Raw genomic sequence first — 17,760 nt, 5'->3', positions numbered from 1 at the left:
TTTCTTTCTGCCAGTTGTCAATGCAGCCTATCTGGAGGCTTTTCAACCTGAGGACAACATTCGCCTATGATTATTTTATGGGAGTTGCTTGCTGATAATGGTGGGAGTCAGAGATAAAAAATGGTGTAGCAATTAATGTAACAACATTTGAAAGATTTCAACACATATCTCCATCAATGCAGATAAAAACAATCTAGCCAGGAGCAAAGTAGGGTTGGTGAGAGGCTTGGCCTGGGGAGGGGGCATGGAGAGTTACACTTGGTATCTGGGCCTGAAGTTCCCCATCCTTGGTATATAAGATTGCAGTCTGCCAGAGCTTCTCCCTATTCTTTCACTTGGTTCCTTTGTCCATTTTTTCACTCTGCTATGGTGCAAAACTGAAATCCTGCTTGCTATTGCAGGATGGGGAGAAGGTAGATGAAGGAACTGTCATGACTGCATTTTTCTTATGCACTGTTAAAGGTGTGTGTGTGTGTATGTGTGTGTGTGACAACTCTGGGTTGTATCTGCGACGAAGGCCCCCTCTATTACTAAAATGCAACACAGGAATCCAGAGGTGAAGCCACACACCCTCTTCTCCCGCCTCCTCCCAAATAAACCACTTTATTCTTGGGAGTTTATAAGTAAAGAGACTCTCTTTCCAGCTCACGTGGCCTGGTATCAAAGAAAAACTCTAGGCTGTTTGATAGAATAACCTCCTGTCACCAGTAAAGGATCCCTCTCGGCCTGATTCTCCTTACTGTAAAAGTTTGCCCCTTTCCACGCTGGCAACTTGTTGACACTCTAGGTTATCTTTCTAAGCCTCCTCAGTGTTACTCTAAGACACAAACTTTCGCCTCCTTTCCTGAGGTAAGTTTTGTCCTCTAATGAGTTAGCACTTCTGTGAGTCCCGATACCTTGCTGGAAAAAGAATGACAATACTTTTTAATAGCTGAACTATTTAAAATTTTAAAAGATGATGCTGTTAAGGTGCTACACCCAATATGCCAGCAAGTTTGAAAAACTCAGCAATGGCCAGAGGATTGGAGAAGATCAGTCTACATCCCAATTCCAAAGAAGGGCAGTGCCAAAGAATGCTCCAACTACCGCACAATTGCGCTCATTTCACACGCTAGCAAGGTTATGCTTAAAATTCTACAAGGCAGGCTTAGGCAGTATGTGGACCGAGAACTCCCAGAAGTGCAAGCTGGATTTCGAAAGGGCAGAGGAACCAGAGACCAAATAGCAAACATGCGCTGGATTATGGAGAAAGCTAGAGAGTTCCAGAAAAACGTCTACTTCTGCTTCATTGACTATGCAAAAGCCTTCGACTGTGTTGACCACAGCAAACTATGGCAAGTTCTTAAAGAAATGGGAGTGCCTGATCACCTCATCTGTCTCCTGAGAAATCTCTATGTGGGACAAGAAGCTACAGTTAGAACTGGATATGGAACAACTGAGTGGTTCAAAATTGGGAAAGGAGTACGACAAGGTTGTATATTGTCTCCCTGCTTATTTAACTTATATGCAGAATTCATCATGCGAAAGGCTGGACTAGATGAATCCCAAGCCGGAATTAAGATTGCTGGAAGAAATATCAACAACCTCAGATATGCAGATGACACAACCTTGATGGCAGAAAGCGAGGAGGAATTAAAGAACCTTTTAATGAGGGTGAAAGAGGAGAGCGCAAAATATGGTCTGAAGCTCAACATCAAAAAAACCAAGATCATGGCCACTGGTCCCATCACCTCCTGGCAAATAGAAGGGGAAGAAATGGAGGCAGTGAGAGATTTTACCTTCTTGGGCTCCTTGATCACTGCAGATGGTGACAGCAGTCACGAAATTAAAAGACGCCTGCTTCTTGGGAGAAAAGCAATGACAAACCTAGACAGCATCTTAAAAAGCAGAGACATCACCTTGCCGACAAAGGTCCGTATAGTTAAAGCTATGGTTTTCCCAGTAGTGATGTATGGAAGTGAGAGCTGGACCATAAAGAAGGCTGATCGCCGAAGAATTGATGCTTTTGAATTATGGTGCTGGAGGAGACTCTTGAGAGTCCCATGGACTGCTAGAAGATCAAACCTATCCATTCTTAAGGAAATCAGCCCTGAGTGCTCCCTGGAAGGACAGATCATGAAGCTGAGGCTCCAATACTTTGGCCACCTCATGAGAAGAGAAGAATCCTTGGAAAAGACCCTGATGTTGGGAAAGATTGAGGGCACTAGGAGAAGGGGACGTCAGAGGACAAGATGGTTGGACAGTGTTCTCGAAGCTACGAACATGAGTTTGACCAAACTGTGGGAGGCAGTGCAAGACAGGAGTGCCTGGCGTGCTATGGTCCATGGGGTCACGAAGAGTCGGACACGACTAAACGACTAAACAACAACAACAACTTCTTGGCACAAAAGAGAAGAATTTTATTAACCTTAGAACATAGTTATTTATTTAACGTTTCATGTGTTTATAAGATACATTTCGGTTGTAGGTAATCTCTGTCAAACATTTAAAATCGAGCCTTCCTGAACCTCATCTAGATCCCCACTTTCCTGGCCTCTCAACTTTCTTCTTCACATCTATCTACTCCCTCCCCCTCTCCTCAACTGACAAAACCGCTGCTCCCTCCTTTTAAACTCGGAACAGTCCCGCCCCCATCAGAATGTTATGTCAGTCAGGCCGGAGGTGGATTAACTTTTCCAGCCAGGTAGGAATAAATATTTCAAAACTGTGTCAGTCCGTTAAAAGTATCCAACTGTGTTTTACTCAGAATAGATCCACTGAAATGAATGGATCTAAGTTAGCTGTGCTCATTCATTCTAATAGATCTACTCTAAGTACGATTAAAGTTAGATACTACATCTGTATTATGACCCAGCAATCTTAACATTTAGTTCTTTGTATTTATTTATAAAATGTCAACCTCTCCCTCAGACATACTGTATAAGCCCAATTCAGACACAGCAGCTCTGGTCTGACAGCCATGGTTTAAGGTTCCCTCCATGCTAATTATTATTTGTTAGTTTTCTTAAACCCCCTTTCATCAAAGTCCCAGGGGTCACAGCAATCTTAAAATACAATATTAAAATCAGTTAAAAGTTTGTGATCAGAAGAAGAGGGCGAGTCCTAAACACATGAAACCAGGTTCCATTGTTTATCAGCGCAGATTTGAACAGGGACATAGCTTCACTGAAACTCGCAGTGCTAACCTAAAAACAACATATGTAAAAGCAGCAGAAAATAACCTCTATAAAATACAGATGGTAAAATCAATCAAAACATCAAAACGGCTAATGTGAATAAAAGGAACCTCAAACTGTAAAATATCAGCTAAGACAGAACTTGGGGACCAGTATGCTTAAAAACTACCCGGTACTGCACTAGAGAAACCTTCAAAAACCCAGTAGTTCCTTGTGACTACTTGAGGGAGTCAAGAGAGTAGCTTTCAAATAAGAAAGCAGGGAGCTCTTGGCAGAAGTGTAAAGAAGGCTGATTATGACATTCACTTGGGATGTAGAAGGTGTGGGTTCAGTTCCCTCTTGTATTCATTTTCTTAAGATTCAATTCACACTATACTTTAGCTTTCTATCTGTAGAGGTTAACAGGTTTTTGTTTTTTACAAAATGTTGAGATGGTCAGACACTGTGGGAGATGGGTCTAGCAAGAGACAGAAAATTAAATAGTTACAGTGTCAACGTAGTTGTGTTCTACACAGCAGACTTTAAAACCAAAGTGAGAGTTGACCCACCCTAAGGAGGTACACATGGGAATTTGATAGAAGAAGTGTGAGCAGAGGACCGAATAAAGGAGGGAAATGGAACAAAGTTCAAGAAGAGAGAGGACAGCAAATCAAAGAAAGAAAAGGAAAATAGGTGGTGATAAAGAAACCTTTGTTGGAGGCATACATTTTTTTGTTATTGTCAGAAACATCTTGGTATTAAAAACCCTACCCACGGCCTTATCTTTGTGAAAGGCAGACTTCCACTCACTGAGTTTGAAATACTGTATATGACACATACGAAAATGATGAGAGAACTGGGTATGTTTAACTTTTAAAAATAGGGGAGACGTACTGGCAGTTTTCAACTAATAGGCAGAACAGACTTAAGCTTATACAAGTTGAAACAATATACAGCAAACTACCTCTAACAGTTAACAAAGCTGGGGTAATGTGGGATCTTGTAGGTTTTAAAAAAGAGAGTCCAAAAGCATCAAAGAATGGTTTGAGGGACGCGGGTGGTGCTGTGGGTTAAACCACAGAGCCTAGGGCTTGCTGATCAGAAGGTTGGCGGTTTGAATCCCCGCGATGGGGTGAGCTCCCGTTGCTCGGTCCCTGCTCCTGCCAACCCAGCAGTTCGAAAGCACGTCAAAATGCAAGTAGATAAATAGGTACTGCTCCAGCGGGAAGGTAAACGGCGTTTTCGTGCGCTGCTCTGGTTCGCCAGAAGCGGCTTAGTCATGCTGGCCATATGACCTGGAAGCTGTATGCCGGCTCCCTCGGCCAATAAAGCGAGATGAGCGCCGCAACCCCAGAGTCGGTCACGACTGGACCTAATGGTCAGGGGTCCCTTTACCTTTACCTTTAAAGAATGGTTTAGAACCTTATTCTATGCATGTTTACTTAGAAGTAAGAGTGGCTATGAATTCTCTTTTAATATTACCAACAGGCACTGAAAACAGGAAGCAAAAGTCAATAACATCTTGAATGTCTCAAAAACCATTCTTAGCTTGAAGGCTTTTGAAAAATTGAAGTTGCATGGAACTATGGGAGTATTTGCTCATTATCTCTTCTTGATAATCACTGAAGATTAGAGGGCAAGGACAGGAGGACAGTTCTGACACTGCAAAAAATATTGTAGGTATCATCTAGGCTGCTACATGCTCAGAATTTGAGGTGCACACTTGAGCATTAGCTGTATGGGCCAAAGGAATGGAAACCTATGTAAATTCTGGTCACATTCCTGTCCACTATACTCTCCCCTAATAAGAAAGCCATCCAACATGAACTCTGAGCATTCAAGACTGTGGTAAATGGGGAATGTTAGAGAGAGCAACCAAGTGTAAAAGTCAGCAAAGCAGAAAGGTTTGGATAACAATGACACAAAATCTTTCTTTTCCTTCACCTCTGATTCATGCTCTGTGACTTAGGGCAGCTGTAAGGAGGTAGATCAGTTGTAACATACCTTAGCAGCTATGGAGTGACACTACCCAGCCAAATTCTGGGTTACTTTACAAGGGGAAAGTTCACATATATTGCTTGACATGTACCTGAGTCTCAGCTGTAGGAGAAATTTCTGCAGTGGAGCAGAAACCAAATGGGTATCCAGATAAACTGCATTATACCAGTAACTTGGTAGCATTACACGATAACGGCTGAGAATAATTATCTATGGCTTTGTTTTCACTGAGGTGTTAAAACTGAGGATTCATATGGTTTTATATTCCTCCATGCTAAAAGCATTCCTGTACTGAGAACACTAGTGTTTGTTAGGAAGGCTGGGTTAGATTCTCCTCTCTGATTTCTAGGTGAAATAAATTTTATTTTTATTGCCACTGGCTGTCTCAGGAGACAATGGAAGAGTACACCTTTGAGGGTGAGGTCAAGCTGTTGGAAGGTTGCAGCACCTGCTATGGCTGTAAAGACTGAAGTGGGAGAGACATGTTTTCCTGCAGCTGGGGCAGATGAAGGTGTCCAGTTGTGCTGCTGCAGATGGACTATGGCGTTTCTCCTCTCTCCACTCCTCCCAGTGGTCATTTCTCCTCTGGTCACTGCTATGGATGCACAATTTGACTGCATTGTGGTTGTCTGCAACCCACATGTTAGGGTTGACGTTGCCAGCCTTCATGTCACATTTGCAGACATCTTTATAACACAGTGTTGGTTTGCCAACTGGCCTGGTGCCGGAAGCCAGGTCTCCATAGAGCACGTCCTTGGAGATCCTGGCATCTTCCATTCTGTGGACATGACCAAGCCAGTGTAGACGTCACTGAGCTGGGAGTTAGAACAACACTCCATTTTTGTATGGAGTAGCATTTGATTATGTGTGCCCCCAACCTGCAGTCTAAAGTGGTACAGTCCTGACACCTGTTTACCACCTCAGTGAGAATCTAGTCCAAGTGTGTCCACCCTCAAATCTTGGCACAATAAAGCTGCTGGTGGTTCAAACAACAACACAATTTAAAACATTAATTGAGCAGAATGAAACTGAAATTCAACAAACCCATCTAAACTTAAATTATTTTCAGCCAGTTTGACCATGCACCATTAACAGGTTTGAGAAATATCTCAACGAAAAGGCAAAAACTGCTGCTGAGAAAACAATATATCCCTAAATTAGTGAATGCTATCTCAATTTCTTGTGTATGGATTTTGAGAGGATGAGTCAGAGCTGTGTGTTGATCCATCAACCTGTGCTATATGGATCATCTGCCTGTGCTGGTCCTCAGTCCATTGAAATGCAGACAGGATAATCCTAGGCACCGCCAGCCTAGTGGGTTTTGTTTGGCAAATATATTCTGCAACATATATTTGATGCAATACTAATGCATTAGTAGTGGATTTATACTGAACAGTTTGTACATCATTCCACTTTCTTAGTTCAGCAGTACTTCTCCAATGTAACTGCATGACTGCCTTCTGAAGGGCCACTTTTGCACTATACTGCAACACCAGAACACTGGTGGGATGAAAAGTTACAGGATTTATTTTAGTACTGTTTGCACTGCAGGTGAATTCCATATAATTGCCCTGATACCACCATGAATATAAATAACGAATGTGCAATAAAATGGACATCTGGAGGGGATCCCAGTCCATTGAAATGCAGATAGGTCCTAGGGTTATCCTGGAACCTATCCAGAAAGAACAATGTTGTGTGGGGTTCTCCAGTCCCAGAGCAGTCTTATCATGAAGCAAGACATGCTGGTTACTGCTGGCTGTGGATTTTGAGACCCATTAATTTCAGCTGATTTTGTGCCCTTTAATCATTTTAAACGCTCCAGTTTTAATTTGTGGTGCTAAAAATTGGAAACAAAGGTATTCAAAATTGATAAAGATGTTTCATTAAGGTGATGGCATTATAAGATATGTCCCATAGCTTATTGAGTGCAATACTCCAGCTTGATGGTTTACTTTTAAAGCACCCTAGTTGTACCGTGTTTCTCATATTATAAGACATGTCTTATATTTATTTTTTCCTAAAAAACACACACTATGGCTTATTTTCAAGGGATGTCTTATTTTTTTCCTCCTCCTCCTGCCGCGGCCGGCATTGCTGCTGCGCCTATCACTATGTCTTATTTTCGGGGTATGGCTTATATTCCTTGAATGCTAAAAAATCCTGCTATGGCTTATTTTATGGGTATGTCTTAAAATATGAGAAACAGGGTATCCAATGTCTGACTAAGTTAATTTAATATTAATTAAATTGGGTTAATATTGTCACTTAGCAGTACACTTGTTCCGCTGGTGAAATGTTTTGTGCCAGCGGGATGTTGTGCAAGGGAATGCATAAGGTTGCTGGTAACTTTGTTTCACAATAGCTTGCACAACCCCTTGCACTAGAGGACAAAGAATGCTGGAAACAGACTTTTCTCATTCCTCCGCACACCTGCCCATCTCTGTATCTGTGGCCTGAGGGTAGTGGGTGCGGATGTGATAGCACTGTGACCTTGACTCTGGTCTGGAGTGCCAGTGTGACTTGTTCATGCCTGAGACAGAAGAAGAACTTGGGCCTTTTCAGGTATTATTCTGCGAAATCACCATGTTTAGGAGGGTGGGATTTAAATGTATAAAATAAGTACATTCTACGAATTTCGGCATATCTAAAATGTGCTTACATGCCTGCCTATGCATGTTCTCCATGCTTACAGCATCCGAAAAGGGCTCTGGGGTGCTCTGCCTCCACAAGCCTTAAATTGCTGTGCTCAAGGAATCTAAATTGGCATATCCGGAGAGAAGCGATGCTAATACCGTAGTACACAAATGACAAAGCTTTAGAATGACTATATGTCTATCTTACCAGAAGCTAATGTGACAGCAGCCAAGCTAGCTGAGTGAATTAGGTTATGAGGTTGGATTCAGTGTTTATTTTCTAAGTATTCTCCTAGGAAGTATTCTCCTAGGAAGAGCTGGATCAGATCAAAGGCATACCTAGTCCGGCATTGTGTTCTCACAGTGGCCAACCAAACAGGATATGAACGCCAATATCATTTCCCTTTGTGATCCCCAGCACCTGACTTTCACAGGCATGCTGCCTCTGAACATGGAGGTGTAGTACATTACCACCATGACCAAATTGGTGGCCTCCCTTACATTTTGTAGCAGTAAATTCCAGCATTTTACTGTGTGCTGCTTGAATAAATACTTCGCTTTGTCTGCTCTGAATCTCTCAAAATTCACCCTCTGTGGTTCTGCTGTATTAGATTTTGTTTGTCACAGCTGGGCAGATATTGAAGGCAGCATTCTGATCAAAGCTCCGGGTTCTACAAACCCAGCAATTTGCAATTTCAGAAGTAAGTTTCCCAGGCCAAGCATAACTTGTGGTCCTTGCATAAGCACACAGCAGTAGGTTTTCTTCCAAATAAATAATCACACAACGTCAAATAATGTGCCTAATTTATATGTATAACAGTCATAGTATAATTGAGGCCCTGGGTATGCGACTGCAAGATTGACCTAAATTCTTTTGGAAACTTCCTGCATTCTCCCAATGCAGCTTATTAGAGGTTCTGTTAAATGCATTAAAAAAACTGAAGATTGTGATGAATTAAATATAATGCTGAATAACAGGATCCTGACATCATCTTCCATTATTCAATCAGAAATGTGATATTAGGTCACAGTGTCCCCAAATGTAAATTTTCCCTGTGCTGTAGATATTTTGCGGAAAATGCACAGGAACATGAGGGACAGTGCTAACAGGGAGGCAAATAGCTTTGCCAGAGTGAAGGAAGGAAAAAACCCTCAAGATCCTGAAAAGTGTGAGCAGAACTTGGACATAAGAAGTAGACAATTGGGGTGTGAGCAGATTGGCAGTGTTTTTGCATGATCTGCTGCTTACATTTCATATACTATCCTGGGATATGTCACTGTTCTTCAGTTCCCGTGTGTGTGTGTGTGTGTGTGTGTGTGTGTGTGTGTGTTTTCCACATAAATCTCATATAACAAAATACAGAATGTCCTGATAGTCATCTGGGCAGCATTCTTCCGTTCTGCTAGTACCTGGCTGTTGTCCCACCTCTCCTCATTATTCATTATCAGAATATTTTTCTTTTCTTTTTATCTTGCAACAAATTTGCAGCGCTGCACACTGTTACTCAATCATCCAGACACCTGGTTAATTTTGTCTGCTCCTTCCTTTTAGCAGAAGATAAGCATGGCTACCCCCTGATCTTCTCTCAAGGTTCTCCCCCCTCCACTTTTCAGTATGTTCAGTGGTGCAGTCGGGTATTTTTAGATTCTGGTTTTCATAGAATCATGGAAGTGAAGAGTTGGAGGGTATTCCAAAGGTCATCTAGACCAACTCCTTGCAATGCAAGAATAATAGCTACAGAATCCCAGGCAGTTGGCCACCCAACTATTTTATTTTATTTTATATTTTAAACTTCTAATGAATCAGAGTAACCAGCTTCCAAAAGCTCTAAAATTGTCAGCAAGGCAAATGAGAAATTTGTTGGAACTTACATTCTTGGGAGAGCTTGAGTTCCAACAGATATCAGAATAGTTGAAGTCCCCCATGACTACTATATCTCTTTTTGAATTTTTGGTAATTGCTCTAGAAACGCATCATCCAAGCCTTCATTCTGGCTTGGAGATCTATAGTAAACTCTCACTGTGAATTCACTGTTGTTTGCCTTTCCTACAATTTTTACCCAAATACTCTAGACCTGCCTTCCATGCTGCAAGTCATGGATCTTCTTATTGGTGTTGTTGTTTAGTCGTTTAGTAGTGTCCGACTCTTCGTGACCCCATGGACCAGAGCACGCCAGGCACTCCTGTCTTGCACTGCCTCCCACAGTTTGGTCAAACTCATGTTCGTAGCTTCGAGAACACTGTCCAACCATCTTGTCCTCTGTCGTCCCCTTCTCCTAGTGCCCTCAATCTTTCCCAACATCAGGGTCTTTTCCAAGGATTCTTCTCTTCTCATGAGGTGGCCAAAGTATTGGAGCCTCAGCTTCAGGATCTGTCCTTCCAGGGAGCACTCAGGGCTGATTTCCTTAAGAATGGATAGGTTTGATCTTCTAGCAGTCCATGGGACTCTCAAGAGTCTCCTCCAGCACCATAATTCAAAAGCATCAATTCTTCGGCGATCAGCCTTCTTTATGGTCCAGCTCTCACTTCCATACATCACTACTGGACTTGTCTTTGTCCATGGAGTTTTCTTGGCAGGGATACTGGAGTGGCTTGCCAGTTCCTTCTCCAGGTGGATCATGTTTAGTCAAAACTCTCCACTATGACCTGTCCATCTTGGGTGGCCCTGCATGGCATAGCTCATAGCTTCTCTGAGTTATTCAAGCCCCTTCGCCACGACAAGGCATTGATCCATGAAGGGGCTTATTGGTGTACCCATCCTTAATATATAATGTTGCTACTCCTCCCTTTCTGTATGGTCTATTCCTAGGTTATGCCTCTCAATTACTACATTACAATCATGAGTCTCATTCCACTAGGTTTCAGCAATGTTTATTATCATGTTTGTCATCCTGTATTAAGAGCTCAAGTTCATCTTGTTTATTTCCCATGTTCTATGCATTAGTATAGAGACAACTGAAACCATGAGTCATTTCCTCCAGCTGCTTCCTTGTTGTTTTTTTCCTGCCCAATTGCAAGTTCCTGTAGCACTGCCCAAGTTTCCTGAAGCTACTGTCCCCAGTACTCTGTCCTCTGAAATATTCTCTACTCCCCATCAAGATTCAGTTTAAAACTCTCCTGATCAGATTTACAAGACTCCTAGCAAACACATTATTGCCAGCTGCTATGGGGTGAAACCTACCTCTTGCTAGAAGTCTTCATGGAAGTGGAAACCATGGTGCAAGAAGCCAAATAGCACCATCTCACAGCCAGTTGTTTACTTCCAGTTTTTTCTCCTCTCTTCTTGGGCTATAGCCTCCAATAGGAAGGGGTGATGAAATACCCACCTGTGCCCCAAAGTCCTTCAGCTTCCTACCCAGAGTTTCATATGGACCTCTGCCCCCAAAGTCTTGCCCTGATGGCACCAGTGAGGAGCCCTAAGATGATGCCGTCCTAAGGTGATTACTCAGGAAGCCCCCATGGAATCTGTTTGCGCAGTAGTACCATCTTGCATGTGCATTTGATTTAACCCAGCCCCCAGTTGGCTTTTGCATTATTATTATTTTGAAATTCTGCTACTTTTAATGGTACCCAGCCCAAATCCACTGTGTGAAGTGGCTTCTTCCCCTTGTGCAATGGCCTCCCTCATGCTCTTTTTGTTGGACTGTTTTCAGGAATGTAGACCATAATTTTAACTCTCAAAAATAGCAACACGATCATTCTCTGGGGAAAGGGAGGGTAATTATTAAAGCCATATCAAACTTGGTTCACACATGTGTGCACATAATTTGATTACTCTTTCTATGCTTATTCTTTCAGAGTCCTAGCTGAATGTGTGTACTGATACCAACAATTCACATTGTGCCTGACTTGATGTGAGTCTGTTCTTTTGTGGTCCATTTAAATAAATCATGCAAGATCTCTAGTTGGGTCAAGTTTCACAAAGTGATGCTGGGACCTTCTAGGGAAGGGTCTATAACTAAGCACTAAAATAGGTTTTGTGTGCATTTTCAAGGCTTGAGGTTGCTAGATTCAGTATGGACAGATTTACCTGCAGCTGTGAAGAAGAGAGCTACAGTGTGTCTTACCACTGCTGCACAATTGCCTCATCTGATCAGAGGCCCATGGAGACAGGTTTCAATGCACATTAATTGGGTGCACAATTCCCCTTCTAATCCAACTGGCACGGTCCTATTAAACAACTGGCAATAACATTAAGTAGCTGTTGGGGAAGAGGAGGGGTCTGGATTTAGTCACCCCCCCTCCTTTTCACCAACAAACTGATGGACAGCACTGCTCTCCTTCGAAAACCCACTGGAACCAATGCCAAAGAACAAGAAAAATGCAACACTATCTATCTATCTATCTATCTATCTATCTATCTATCTATCTATCTATCTATCTATCATCTATCTGAGTAACCATAAAGAATCAGATTTTATTTCAATCCTCTTCTTCATTTTAAAACTTCTTTAGGAGAGCTGAAAGGTGTGAGCACATGTGTGTTTAGTGATTCCCCCCCCCCAGCAAATTATTATCAACAAACCATTACCAATGCTCTTGGTTTTGTTTGTTTTTTTGTTATCAACAAGGTTTAAGATTTGGTTTCTTAAAGTAAGTCTCTGCATCCTATTTGAAAGATGTGCTCAACATCATGCCTGCTCTGATCTCAGACAGCAGGATAGGGATAGCACCCCTCTCTCTTAAATGGGCTGCTTGTCATGATTGATGATGCTGGGTATAGAACAAACATTGGTATGACTCAGGAAAAGTCAGCTCTTTTCAATACCTTCAGGCAGAGCAGGAGAGATAAAAGGTAAGCCGTGTGGAATCAGAAATGTTCTGTTGTGGAATCAGAAATGTTCTGCCTAGCTGGGCTGCACTCAGACAGAACCAGTTTATTCCTGTGGGGAAAGGGATGATGATCCGCCACAGAACTGCCCTGTAGAGGTTGCTTTAAATAATAATAATAATAATTGGCATGGTTTGATTGCCTTTGTTTTAATGGTCGTTGATTTCCCTATAGCTCAAGTCATAGGCAGTGCAATTACACCTTATTGCCACAGGAGGTCAGTGGCTGCTGAGGAATTATATATGTATCCATATCTAATCTCCCCTATCTTAATTTATTCTTTTTCTGTTACTACTAGTGCATGCGTATGTGGATGTGGTTTGGTATTATACACGCTGGCAGTCTGCTGCTACTGCTTGAGTCTTCAGCCGATGCCCAGGAACGGTGTTGCGCTTCGAGGCCCCCAAGCCCTTCCCCTGTAAATAACTTCACACTGACTCATAAATTTTGTTTAAGTTATTGGGCAAAATTTAGGCCACAGCTTTATTAATTACAGCAAAGTGAGCAGTATTGGCTTCGGCATTGGCAACAGACTATAACTGACTCCCGCCTCTCTGGCCGGTACTCTGAAAGGGTAAACACCAAAAGAGGGAGCAACATCAATGAAGACCAACTGAAGCTCACTCTGGGGTTCCTGGGGTTCTGGCATGGCTCTAGCCCCTCAAGCGGGCTTCAGACGAGATCTAGGACCCCCAGATTCCTTTACTGGAATATCTAGATCCTGGAGGGGCAGGTGATGGCCGCACCTCCCCTCCCACACACTTCAGTAAGCCAATGCCTAACCGCCAAATCTTACAAAGTTGTGACAATTGCTAAGGGGGTAGCCAAAAACCAAGTGGCTACAGCCAATCTGCCAAATGGAAAAATTCCAAAGCAAGGCCAAAGCAGCACGACCTAAAATTAGGGAGGGCGGGTGTTTGGCAGCACGAAGCACGTGCCCCCAATCGTGTTGCGCTGCTGCTTTTATAGGACCCGAGAATCACGCCGCTTGCCCTGATTGGCCAAAACAGCCTGGCACGGTTCCAGGGCCTAACGGTTAAGATTTAGGCCACACCTATCAACAACCCACCTTACGGGGGTGTCCTGGTGACCCGCACACAACCAGGACCCTCATTAAGGAGGACCCCATTTGTACACTCTTTGGGCCCCTCCAGATGTCCTCTTTATGGTGATTTCATGATGATTTGTGCTCTTGATGGTATCAGGGCACTTATATGTTATCCCATTTTCCCAAAGTGTGCCTGCAGATATTTGGGGGCAGACATACTGCTTCATTTTCAGTTAGTAGTTTTGTGCTGAAATCCTGTAATATTTTATACCAGAAACATTCACAGAATCATATAATTGTAGAGTTGGAAGGGACCACGAGATTCATATCAACCCATTCTTTTGCCCAGCACGAGGCTCGAACCCACAACCCTGAGATTAAGAGTCTCATGCTTTACCAGCTGAAACACCCTGCCTTTGTTACATTTTTGTTGTGCTACAGTGCAAGAATACCTCTCCAAGTGGGGAAGCATCTCAACAGTCCTCACATGTGGACAGTCTAGTACAAATATATTCCACTAATATGCTTTTATTGCATCAGGGTACTTACAAAGCATTGTGGGGTTTTTTTTGGGGGGGGGGATTTTTGAGCATGGGTATTCAATCACATCATCAAATTTAGGCTGCAGCATTACATTGCAGGGGGGAGGGGTTTTTTTTGTTGCTCTTGATTTTATTACGTATTTTGTGTTTTTATGTTGTATTTTTATCTTGTGAAACGCCTTGAGATCTATGGATGAGGGACGGTATACAAATGTAATATAAACAAACAAACACATGTTTGCACCTCTTGCACAATAAGCACACTTGCTCCAAAGATTGGACTTTGTGTGTGTGTGGGGGGGGGGGGAAGTAATATGAAAATGTGGTGCAAGGTGTGGAATAGCGCTTGCTTCTTATTTTTATTATATTAATTGCATTTTGATCCCAATTTCATCTTCAAGGAACTCAAGGTTGCTTACATGGTTCTCCCACACCTCATTTTATCCTAACACCTTTTGCCCTGTGCTTCCTAGGCGCAGGTCCGCACTTTAAAGCACTGAGTCTGAGTCTTTATCTTTTTTGCCCGGGCACTTCCCCCACAACAAAACCCACTCTTTAATGCTGAATCAGAACAAACGGCAACCTAGGCTTTCCAATTCAGCAGTAAAGAGCAGGTTTTCACAGGGGAAGTGGGCCAGGACAAAATGAATGAATGAATGTACTTGAACATGGCGCTTTAAAGCTCAGACCTGTGCCTAGAAACGCAGCACAAAAGGAAGCCTGGATGAGCCCAGAGAGGAAGTGACTGGCTGAAGGTTACGTGGTAAACTTCATGGCGAAGTGGGGATTTGAACCATGCTCTCCCAGATCCTAGCCCGACACTAGCCCACGCTGGCTCTCACTAGTCTCCCCACAAGCAAATTAGAGTGATTACTCATTAAATAGTCAATATAATATAATCTCCCTGCAAACAAAGCAGGCTGAAAGCTCAATAAATGGGTTGTTGGGAAGCAAGTACCCTCAATGACATGTCACGGAATATACCTGCAGTAAAACAAAAGTTTAAACCTGGTTTGGAGGGGCCTCTGGTGTGAGGCAGCCTAACTTTGAGGAGAGGAAAGGTGAGGTGATCACCTAAGGCAATGGCCTTAGTCAGGTGTCGTGAAGATCAGCATATTTGTGGGTGTGTGGGTTTAAATTTGCCTATGAGGTAGGGGAGAACGTCCAAGAGGATGCTGAGTCTGCACCTTATGATTACGCAGACCAGCGACTTTAAAGCGGTAACATCTTGGAGAGCTGGCACAGTGTGTGTGTTTGTGGGGTGGAGGTGGTTAATGGGGTGGGAAGGTTATTGTGACTGCAGATACTTCTTTTGGGTGCCACAGATTTTGTTTTTGCGGGGGAGTTTTAAAAGTAATAGCAATGCTGGGAGGTGTGTCATGTAGATGCACCATCAGGCTGAAATCCACACTAGCACAAATCTGAAAGCCGTTTGCACATTGCGTGTGTGGTGCTGCACATAATCTGTGCTGCAAAGAGCCTCTGACTATTAGCAAAGTCTGCATTGCATCAGGAGGAGCAGTGTTGCATCCACCTGGGTAGTCGCATGACACACTGCTCCTCTGAAACAAGGATATTATGACATGGGATGGCTCATCCTGCAACAGGACAAAACCTTATTAGGAGACCTTATAGGTACCGTGTCATCTGAGCTGAGACACTACAATGGGGAAAGGGCCTTTCCAGTGGTGGTGCCCCATTTGTAGAAGGCTTTTTCCAGGGCAGCTCACCTTGCATCTCTCCTGATTCCTCTTCAGTGCTAGATGAATACCTTTTTTACCTTCCCAATTTTGTCTTTGTTTTAGTGAATTCTTCAAATCAAAGCTGGGGTGAACAAATGGAGGGGAAAATAGAATAATATTATAATTTTAGAATACCTAACTGTGAAGATGCGTAAAATGAAAGGGTTTAAGGTCAATGAGAAAGAGGAGGATTGGTTTGAAAAGATACTGAATTATTTGGGTAGGTTTGAACAATTGGGGTAATTAAAATGTTAAAAGATAAATAAACCTTGTGGAGTGTGGAGCTTAATACATATAGAATTGTACATATGGTTGATTTAAATATTTTTTTATTGTTTACTAGCTGGCCCTGCACATGTTGCTGTGTGTTAGTCTGTGAGATGGAGGGTAATAGCCCCCCCTTCAGATCCCCATGAGCCTCAGAGTCCCCCTGAGCCGAGGCGAGATACTGTGGAGAGGGCAGGTTTCATCCCTGTGTCTCCCCCCACCCTGTTGTGACCCATCACCTATCCCTGCCCTCTATTTGGGCCCCCACCCCGGCAGGCCCCTACCTCCACTTGGCAATGTTGGGCCTTGTTGCTGTAAAAGGCCCGTTTTCAGTTCTGCTGAGGTCTTCAATACCTCTGCCGGATTGATGTATGTGAGTGGTGGATCTCATGGTGGAGGCGGGGTTTGTGGGTGTGGTGTAGATTTCACAGGAAGGGAGGGGGTGTACTGTGGGAGGAAATGCACTTGAGGGCACTGTTTTACTTTGTTAAAAAAGAGGTCTGTACCTGCGCAGAGGTCTGTACCTGTGAGTTCTGAGGGATTTTTTCCCTAGGAACACTCGGGGAGTGGGCTGGATCGTTGTGTCAAAATTTCAGGACGATCGGTCAAGCGGTTACGGAGAAAAGTGGAGCCCACACTTTCACGATTTTTACATATATATATATATATATATATATAGAGAGAGAGAGAGAGAGAGAGAGAGAGAGAGAGAGAGAGAGAGAGAGAGAGATGTATACCTAATGTATTGGCCGCCTGGGGGTTTCACTGTTTGTGTTTGGTTCTTGGTGATTTAAATAAAAAAATAAAAAATAAAATAAAATATATAAAATAAAAAAATCAAAGCTGGGGTATCTGTGGTCCTTCAGATGCTGTGGGACTCCCAGTTGCAGTCACCATGGCCCATGGCTCACCCTATCTGGCTGCTATCTGTGGTGCACAGATAAGTTTGCACCGTAGCAATTGAGGTGTTTCCTGTGCATGGTACAAGGAAGAGCCACACAGCTCTGCTTTGTTTGGTTTCACAAACTCCTTGACAGTCTGCAGACTTGAACTGTTACATTTGCACCAGAGTTTGGTGGGGTGGGGTTGTCCTTCCAGTCTTCGGGTACTCTGTAATGTGTTATTGATAGCCATGCCTCTCTCATCACTCTAATGCACCTTGCTCTATGTGGGGCACTGAGCAAAGGCTGGAGAGGAGGACTGTGGTCGAGGGGAATCAAGTGGCAAGGTTCAAGAGAAGGAGACTGTTGTGACAATGGCCAATGCTGAACTAAAGAATTCATTCTGGTTTGCCGAGTAGTCAAATCCAGGCCCGGCTCTAGGTAGACCCCCGGTGGCGCAGGGCACCATGGCGCCGGCCCGCCAGAAAGGCGCCGCGAGCTGCGCCCGCTGGCCGGCCGATCCGCCGGTCCGCCACGCAGCGGCGCCCACCCGCCCATCGCACTGGGAAACGGGGCGGGAGGGCGCCAGAGATCGCGCTGTGCCTGCCCGCCCCGCCCGCCGCTGCGCCCGCCCGCCGCGCTGGGAAACGGGGCGGGAGG

The sequence above is a fragment of the Zootoca vivipara genome, chromosome 10 (genome assembly GCF_963506605.1).
Source record: "Zootoca vivipara chromosome 10, rZooViv1.1, whole genome shotgun sequence".
Lineage (NCBI taxonomy): Eukaryota > Metazoa > Chordata > Lepidosauria > Squamata > Lacertidae > Zootoca > Zootoca vivipara.
Note: the sequence above shows the minus strand (reverse complement) of the source record.